Consider the following 9,752-nt stretch of genomic DNA (forward strand, 5'->3'; position numbering starts at 1 on the left):
AATACAGGGATTACATGAGAACACGAGGGAATTTCAGGAAGAAAAAAAAACAAGGAATATGCCTACCACGAAATCACAAAATCAATCAAATTTTGGAAATACTATCGATGAATCAGGTATTAAGTAAAAAAAAAAACAAAGTATGACCCAGTCCTGCTCATATTACAAAATCTAAAAAATTAGGGGTTTTTATTGTGAAACTGAGAATTACCCAATACAAAGAAATCCGCGGATAATTCCCAGTGAAAGAACTGCTTTAAACCAAAATATCTTCATCACTGATTTCTTTTGTATTCTTCTTCAATATACTACTGATGATGAAATAAAAGGAGGTTTGATTTCTTCTTTGGTCATAAAACGAAATAGAATGGTTGATTTGAACAGATCGAAGAAATTGAAGAAAGAATAAAATGTTACAGATCGGAGAAATAGATGCAAAGCTAGAGATCGAAGCATAGTTCTGGGAGAATCAATTCAGCTTGTGGGACAACCTAGGGTTTTGTGGTAGAACGAATTACAGTGAAACAGCGGATTCAGGGTTAGGGTTTTAGTGGAAAAGATGAAGAAGATTAAAGAGAAAGCGCATCTAGGATGGATTGAAAAGAGTGTGAGAGAGATAAGGTTTTAGGATAAATTTGAAGCTGTGAAACCATTTTTTCCCACAGTAGTTCTTCAAAATCAGTATATTTATAAAAATACCCCCAAAAAGAACTACTGTTTTTGAGAAAAGTTTTCCTTTTCCATTTTTTTCCCAAAAAAACTACTGCGGCTCACAGCTTCTGTAGTTACGTCATCCATATAACAGTGGTTTTCGTAAAACCGGGAAAGTGGTTAAAAATCCATTTTCCACTAGTGTGAAGAAGTTCTTGACTGACGGCGAAGGAATTTCATGCTGAGCCTCAGTCCCCAAGCGTGGTCTACGTGGCTCCATCTTGTATGCCCGATGGGTCTTTTGTACGTAATGGTTGTTGATATGGTGAAGCTCTGGATGGTATCAATCGACGAGCAACAACAGTTCTTGGCAGCAGCTGTGATCAGAAGAGACTGGCAGAGAGAGGCGTGGTGGCAACTTGCACGAACTTGGCACCCTCTTAAGTCCCAGGTGCAATCTCCCTTGGTAAACGAACTACTTTTTTCACGGGAGACAAATTCTGAAAGTGTTTCTCATTGATGTAGTTACCATCGATCCAGATATGGAATATCTTGGATGTTGTTTCATTATTGCGGCAGTCTTGCACGTGGTGCTAGAGTTGAAGTTGGAAATTTTGGATGCGCAGGATGTTGTATCTCGGTGGCTTTCCTCTTGCTGCTTTAGTGAAACTGCTTACAAAAGGTTGAAGGTTATATTTCCTGTTGGTGAGATATATGATTCCAAGAGCATCATGAGGCTCTTCATTACTGGCAGGCTTGTTCTTCTAGCAGGGAAGGTGTTGTCGCAACTAAGCGTTTAGCATCTTTATGGAGTTCAAAGGATGTCTAAAAGCGCAGGTTCTTCGACAAAGCACGATAGACAGGTTCCATCATATTGATACACAATTACACCACTTGTTGTTCAGTCACATTTGGATCGTGACCCTCAAGTGTCCTGAATTCGGGATGCTGCAGTAGATCCGAAGATGTCCCTGTCTCGCTCTTTGTCCGGGATGACATGATAGGTGAACCCTTGTGATGATTTGGAGATGACAATATTCGTTGAATCTTCCGAAACGCTTCCTGTTGTATTGCGGTCCAGACAAAACTTTCCCGTCTCTTCAGCAAGGGAGTGAATGAAGAAACGAGATGGGCTAAGCCAGGTATAAAACGTCGAATTCACCTTGCCCATCAAGTTGTGGAGCCCCTTAACGGTTCGCGGAAGTGGCATTGTGAGGATAGCTTGAGTTTTGTTTGACTACTATATCGTCCATGTAGTCTTCAATTGAACCATGCTCATACATCCTTATCTGGTTGTAGCCGCTACATCCATCATGGAGGAGAACATGCCGTGTTTGCTGGTAGCATCTACCAACATATCGATGTTGGGTAGAGGAAATCGTCATTAAGGAAGCATTCGTTCAAGTCTATGGAATCCATGCAACACCTGATCTCGCACCTGAATTGCCTCGGAGATTGTTTGACCGGCTTGGATCGGAGATTGTATGAATGCTTACACAAGGTCGAGCTGATAGAGATAGGCCTAAGAGATTCCTCATCGTCGAGCTCATCAGTTATGGAGTTGGTACCATCTTGCAGCTGTCGTGGAGCGTCTAGCACTTCTTCTTGTGGCTGATCGTTTTTGTAGCATTCCGTTGGGTGGAGAGAAGAATTAAGATGCATCGTAAGCAAGGATGCATCATGGGGCCTAGACTTCGATGATGCAGGTCGGTCCTCCTCCTGGATTGACGCTCACGTAGGGAGTGGGATGCAATGGACTTTGTCTGATCCTTCCCGTGGAGCTTCCCTCGGTTTGAACAGTTCCACTTCGCATATTCGTGCGTAAGGAAACAATGATGCAGGAATACGAATAATTTCTTTATTCGACATAGTCTTCAGGCATTGGTGATACGTTGAAGGGACGATCTCGTATGTGCTGGTCTGGTTTCATTCAAAGTATGTCATTGTTGTAGGATGCCATACGATCTTGCATGAGAGAAACTTGGCCATCCTAGGGTCTTGAGAGTAATCACATTCGAAGACGCTCCCGTGTCGATGAGGGCCCTCTTGACCTCTGAATCCTTGATGAGTGCAGTAATGTGTAGGGCCCGGTTGTGAACTTCTTCTGGTTGATTGCAGCAAAACGTCTCTGCCCAATGATTCTTCGAGAGGTGTAAAAGTTCGCATCAACTTTACACTAGAGAAACCGCTTCCTGATCCACCGGCCTCCGGCTCATAGTGAGACTATTGACTTGAAGAGGATCGTTATGAGGATCAGTCCTCAGTGTAGGAATCTCCATGACAGGACCGTTCATATCTGATGTCACTTCTTTGATCAGGTCCATGTAGGTCCGCGCCGCTGAAGTACCTTCTCCGGGTGCGTTGAATGCGTTCCTTCTTGGCTCCAGGGGATGTCGCGGCTCTTGAGGCAATCGATCAGTTAATGTCTTAAGAAAAGTGAGTACCTCTTTCGGTGTTGCAGTCTTATCCGTTTGAGTCTTAGAAAGGACTTCCTGCCTATCCATGCGATGATATTGGGAGATGGTCCTCCTCTTGCTCCTCCATCTCCTCTTTCTGATGAAGGGGTGGAAGTTGTTGCTCTGGTGACTGCCGGAGGCGTTACACTTGAGGAGATGCCGGGATTTGCAGCTGCTGTCTCTGGTGATGGGAGGTGTTACACTTACTGGAACATCTCCTGCTCCGTTATTGCTGATAGTAGAGGAAGCAATTCCACGAGATACATTGATGGTATTGACTGGATGCACGGTGACACCTGGGATATCAACACTGAGAGTGTTGTCAACGCTAGTCCCGTCATGATTGGTCGCTGATCCAGAATTATGATCCACCATTTTCGAAATCCGTAAAATTGAATTGGTATTGAAGAAATTGACTTCACAACCGAGAAATTAATCTCCCAATGTGGCCGCCAATTGTCTATGGGTGAAAACTATTTCTGCCGAATTTGGTAATTTGGGGTGTGTGGATGAGGAATGAATCTAAACCCTAAACAAATGCACTGCACGGGAGTGCTTCGTGATTCGAGAAATCAATCTGTACAATTCTGTCCTAAACCAAGAAATGTTCGTTCCAGACTTGCTTCGGTCACAAAGTGAAGGAGATGGGGTTGATCTTAGGGAGGGAAGCGAAGAAGGTATTGAGATTGTGAAGGTGTTGGCTATGTATGACTTGTATCAGAAAGCCGAACTGGCTTGCAGAATGTAAGTTATCAGTTCCGGTGTTTGAATACGGTTGTATCAAAACTTGCTTCTGTTGTCTTGTCTTCTTTGAAAATAGGGAAGATAACCTATTTATACAAGTCATTGAGCCTAACCCACGTCTCTCATGGGAAGTGGAGAAAGTGGAGTGATGGAGTAGCGGAGTTGTGTGTGTTAGTGTTACACGATCAGTCTTACCCACTTCTCCCATCATCACTAACCGTCCATGACTTCCTGACACGTTCTTGTGATGGCGCGTTGTGCGCTGCACGCTGTAAACCGCCAGAACAATACCACAGTATGTATCCCCCAGTTTGTGACATGATTGATATCTCGAGTGTGTGGATCTTGGGACTCACAGAAAGCAACATGTGATGCTAGATTAAATAACTAAGTTATTTAGGAAGTCGATACTTGTGAAGTATCGTGTGTATTCTATACAAGTAATGCATCGAATATACTCAGCATGTATGAAGCATCGTTGTTTGAGCGTCTTAAAATAGCTTCATGTCCATCCTACTTCATGTGATGGTTTGGAGTCTGCGCAAGCAAGTCCTCCCTTGGCCGACCACATGGTGTGGTAGAGTGGCGGATGATAATCACCACGACACCTCATTGACCAGTTAACTCCTGACCAGGATTGTATAACCAAGCAGGTGAAGTTGAACAGACGAGATGATCTTTGAGACACTCGACTGCGACCGTTAGTGGAATTAGGGTTTGTGAAGAGGTGCGTAAGCATCACTCTTCAGCTTGGTCGAAACCAAGCTTGGGACGCAATTTTGGCCAGGCCGATTGTGCATGCGTGTAAACGGCATGCCGGTGTAGGCGCCTATATCTTGCTGTCCCATGAATGCGTGATCTGGACCGCTTAATCTGTCCGGTAAAGAGAAGCGGCTAGGATCGATTTGTGACAGAAATGTTTTGCCGCAAAGGCCGCGCGACAAGCCTACTTCGGGGGCGCGTTTCGAGAATACCAAGCTTGGTCGGTCTTGGACGATCATTCCGGCGTGCAGACGGCGGGCTGGTGTACACACCTATACTTTACTATCTCATAGAAACGTGATCTAAGCCACTCAATTTGTCCGGCAAAGTTGAGTGGTCGAGATTAGTTTGCAATTGGGAGGTGTGACCACGCCTAGTTTGGGCGTGCGAATCGAGACGACTGGGCATGGTATGCCTTGGCTGATCGGGTGTGGAGATAGGTGGACCCACAGTGATCGTGTTGATACTCACTGGACCTGCTTAATCGACTTCTAGACCCTTCATTTGATCTGGTGAAAATGAACGCTCGTGATCGATACAAACCCTAATTAGGGTTTTGCGGGCCGTGCGTCATGCCTTGTTTGGGCGCACGAATTGGGACGACCAACCATGTTTGATGCTGACCGATCGGTCATGTATGTAGGCGGGCCCACGGTGTTTGTGTTGATATGCACTGGGCCCTTTGAATCTACATCTACACCCTCCATCTGTGCCTGCGAAGGTGGATGGTTGAGACTGTTTTGCGACACATGTAATGTGCCGCAAACCCTAATTTAGGGTTTCACGTTCGCGCTGCTTTGGTTGGACGTATTAGCAAACTATGCTACCCTTTTGTGGAGGCCGACCATGCGGGGACCGCATTGGGACGGGGGTGAATACTCCAATACCTGCTTGGGGGTTATGAATCTGATCTAAGCCATCCAATCATGCTGGTGAAGTTGGATGGTTGTGATCGTTTCCGAGACTGATACAGACAGTCCGGATGCTCGATCGGGCTAGTATAACACTCCGAGAGTTTTAGCCTATACAGGTATTTCGTACATGCCTCCTTATTAATGTTTGGAGATTCGTGTTGCTCTGCTGAGAGCAACACTTAGTCGTCATGTCGCATTAATAATGAAAATGGAGTAGTACAGGAAATACAAGGCTGGTCATGCATTAATTGGTAATGCTATAAGTTTATAGTGAAGAAGTATTCTCCACTTTATCAGTGGCTTTATCCTTTGCAGGATGTCAGCGCATTTAATCTTGGTTTTACAATTTTAGTCATGAACTAAAATACACCATCAACAAGCGTTAATTTTCTTTAAAAGATACTCCTCAAAACAATTAGGTTACGGAACCGTAAACCCTAATTGAATCTTCCTCACAAGATCACTTAGAAATAATTTAGAGATATCTTGATCTATCAAATCTAGGGCTTATACACCTAGGAACAAGTTCCGTAACTATCAAAGAAGATAGCTTCCGTGTGCTTTACGATCCCCGAGTAAACTCTTTTGAATTTTTACTCTTGTTTGTGAAGAACAAAGATATGAAAAACAACCTTATGCAACACACACACAATTTTTCAAGAAATAGGTTGTGTGGTTACATGAAACCCTTATTTATAGTGAATGATCAAGGTTAGGTTTCTTAGAAACAAAGCTACCTTGTCTAAGTTAGGAAACACCCAAATATTTGACCAAAATAGGCTTTTAGTCACGTATTCACGGTTTAGGTTCGCAGACTGTTGTCAAAAGTTCATGTACAATTTTCTATGGGTACATTAATTATATAACCCTAGTTTTGATACCCAACAAATATACCCTTATACAACAATAAATATACCCATATCATCTGAAAATCTTATCCATTTAAAAATAGATTACATTAATACCCTCACTCATATAATTTATTTCTTTATTTCAAAAAACAACAAATTTTTTTTATCTACCACTTCATTGCCGCATCCACCACCACCCATCAAATATCCACCACTACCACCAACATTCAACTATCATTCCACCACCACCTACCCACCGCCACCACCACTACTACTCCACCACCTGACCACTACCGCTGCCCGCCACCGATCCACCACCGCCCGCCACCACCACCACCAGTCAACCACCACCGCCCGCCACCACCAGCACCACTAGTCTACCTCTGCCCGCCACCACCACCACCACACCCTCCACCACCACTGCCCCCCGCCGCCACCCACCACCACTGCCCCGCCGCCACCCACCACCAATCCACCATCGCCCGTCGCCACCACCACCGCCCCGCCGCCACCGCCCGTCACCACCACCACCAGTGGTGTAAACAACTGAAGTTGATCCCCAAGCAAAAATTAGAAAATAATTATATAACGTCAACAACCGAAGTTGATCCCAAAATCTGTTGTCAACAACTGAAGTTAGATCCCAAAACAAAAATAAAAAAATCATAAAAAGGTCATATGGCGTCAACAACCGAAGCTGATCTCAAAGTCTGATGTTAACAATCGAAGTTGATCCCAAAACCTGATGTCAACAATCGAAGTTGATCCCCCAAAAAAAATCAGAAAATAAATATATGGCGTCAACAATCGAAGTTGATCCCAAAATCTGGTGTCAACAACCGAAATTGATCCCCAAAACAAAAATCAGAAAATAAGAAAAATAAAGAAAAAAAAATAATATGGCGTCAACAACCAAAGTTGATCCCAAAATCTGGTATCAACAACCGAAGTTGATCCCAAGATCTGGTGTCAACACCCAAAGTTGATCCAAAAAATTAATGTACTAAAATTAGTGAACCTGATGTGAATCGAACACGCATTTTCTGATGTAGAGTCAGTTGTGTCACCATTGCACCACAAGTTCATCTTGATAGATATCATATAATTTGTAAGGATCAAGAACTGGAAAAACAACAACAAATGCAACCCGAAAAGGAAATTGATCATCTCTTATGTACCTGCAATAGACACTGCAAACAATAAGAAACAAACAATAACACAAGTTATCGACTCACAATATCAAATAGAAAACATATCGTCTGAAATGATGCGGCTGGTAAGAGCAGTATATTGTGCACTTAATAAGAATTTCGTCCATCAAGACCATAATAACATGTAGACCCACCAGCAGTCTGTATGACTAATTTAGTTACTCAATAACATAACATGGTATAAATATTAAGAATGCTAAGTACCAAGTGCGCGTAAATACTCGGTCTTGAAAAATATAATATATATCTTAAAACATGTTAATGTCAGACAAAATGCCACAAATAAGAGGTTGATTTCTCAAAACATGTTAAGACAAAATGCTACTTGTACATATCTAAGCCCCTGCACTGTGATTTGCTCAAGATAATTGAATGCACGGAACATGAACTGCCATTTGTTGCATTTAGGAACCGTGAATGTAAAGTTTCAGATGCCATACTCACTTTTGAATCTGGTGATCCAAAGCAGCAGCAGCGTGTAATCCCACCGTCAATATTTGCATAGTGGCCATACATAAACAAGATTACAATATGAGCATCAGAAATATCCGCAATAACACTAGGAAGTAAGTGATGCCGTAAACAAACTTAACACAACATAGGGACCCTAGAAAAATGAGTAAATGGATGACCAATAAAATAGAATTCACCAGAAAATGATACAAAAAGCATATGCAAAATCCTAGTTATAAATGGGGTGTATCCATACACAACGCTGAACTACATCTGTGACATACATCTAAAGAAAGCAATATAAATGGATGGGCTATTCGTTGGAGTTTTAAATTTTAAGTTAGCAAAATTATATCTTGTACGTACTAGGAATTGATGCCACTATCGTATCAAAAGTTAGGTAAGAATAAGATTATAGGAGTACTACTAAACTTGCGGTGCCTATATGGAGTCGAGTAATTGTGTCACATTCAAGACTAGCCAATTCCCAAAAGTTTCGGATACTACTCATTCAGAACAAAATACTGAACTAAAGGGACGATAAACACCAAACTTCTGGCATTACCTCCAAGACCCAGCTCAGCTAATTTCAAAAATGGTGACACTCTAGTATGTATCAACTTAACCCAAATTATGTTGGTCCTAAAATTTAAGAAAGCAAGAACCATGTTGATAATGATTGTCATCGCATTGCGTACTGAAAAATAAAAATTTCTAACATCTAGGAAATTTTTTGGTATATTTCATTACAATGAAAAGCATATAACATATTTGATTGTTTAATCTATTTATTGACACATTTAGGCAAACGCTTATCCTATTGATATTAAACAATGTAAAGAAAAATTTCCATTAGACAAATGATCGGTTGTCATGGATTATACACTTAACCAACATGAAAAATGAAAAAACAAATTGAAGTTGCATACAGCTCCACCTACCTTTTTTTGCCACAAGAGAAGTCACGACTCCAGTCCTTGTAGAAACCATCATCAACACCTTGAAATCCCAGCCATAATAATAAAACTCATAACTAACCAGAAAACCCAAATTAGCTTCTTCAAAAATGAAACAAAAAAATATCTAAAGACATACCATCGATCTCTCTTCTTTCTTTGTTTCATGAATCCTCATATCAAAACCATCGATCTCTCTTCTTGACCTGAAGCCGTCACTCATCTCTCTTCTCTGAATTTCATCACCACCACCACCGTCAATGACTAGAACAGAGATCTAATATCCTTCTCCACCGCCGCCACCTCCACCACCACCACCACCATTACCAAATATAACAGAAGTTTATGAATCTAACAAGAAAAATCATTTGGACAGAGTAACTAGTAGAGATTTGATATCTTCCACCTGATCATCATTAAGTCCCGCGGAAAAGAGGTGGAGAAAGACGGTGGTGGCGGAGCTGAGGGATGGAAGAGGAGAAGAGATACAAAATTTAAGATGTGAAATTGAAAACGATTGATTTTCCTTTAAACTTTAGTAATGCATAGAGGGTATTTGCGGGATTATGAATAAAATCAATGTTTGTTGGAATGCGGAGGGGTATAATTATTGATGAAAAGGGCATATATGAAGGCCCATCAATAGTAGGGCTAGTAATATAATTTCCACACTTTCTAGTCACAAAATCAACTTTAGCCACACATATAAATGTTTCTTACATAAATCACTCATAACTTCTTCGTTATAACTCGG

General features: G+C 41.8%; 1 long non-coding RNA gene across 2 annotated transcripts; it reads right to left on the reverse strand.

The window, feature by feature from the left end:
* Positions 1 to 6,887: 6,887 nt before the first annotated feature.
* LOC113294268 lies at positions 6,888 to 9,486 on the reverse strand. 2 transcript variants are annotated; one of them, XR_003332653.1, is made up of 5 exons: positions 9,138 to 9,486; positions 8,984 to 9,041; positions 8,034 to 8,041; positions 7,397 to 7,556; positions 6,891 to 6,924 (listed from the first exon to the last, which is right to left on the reverse strand). It is a non-coding gene; the product is annotated as an uncharacterized LOC113294268 (long non-coding RNA). The 2 variants fall into 2 exon arrangements; XR_003332652.1 differs by having other exon boundaries at positions 6,888 to 7,556.
* Between the last annotated feature and the right edge of the window lie 266 nt (positions 9,487 to 9,752).

This window comes from Papaver somniferum, chromosome 1 (assembly GCF_003573695.1).
Source record: "Papaver somniferum cultivar HN1 chromosome 1, ASM357369v1, whole genome shotgun sequence".
In the NCBI taxonomy this organism is placed as follows: domain Eukaryota; kingdom Viridiplantae; phylum Streptophyta; class Magnoliopsida; order Ranunculales; family Papaveraceae; genus Papaver; species Papaver somniferum.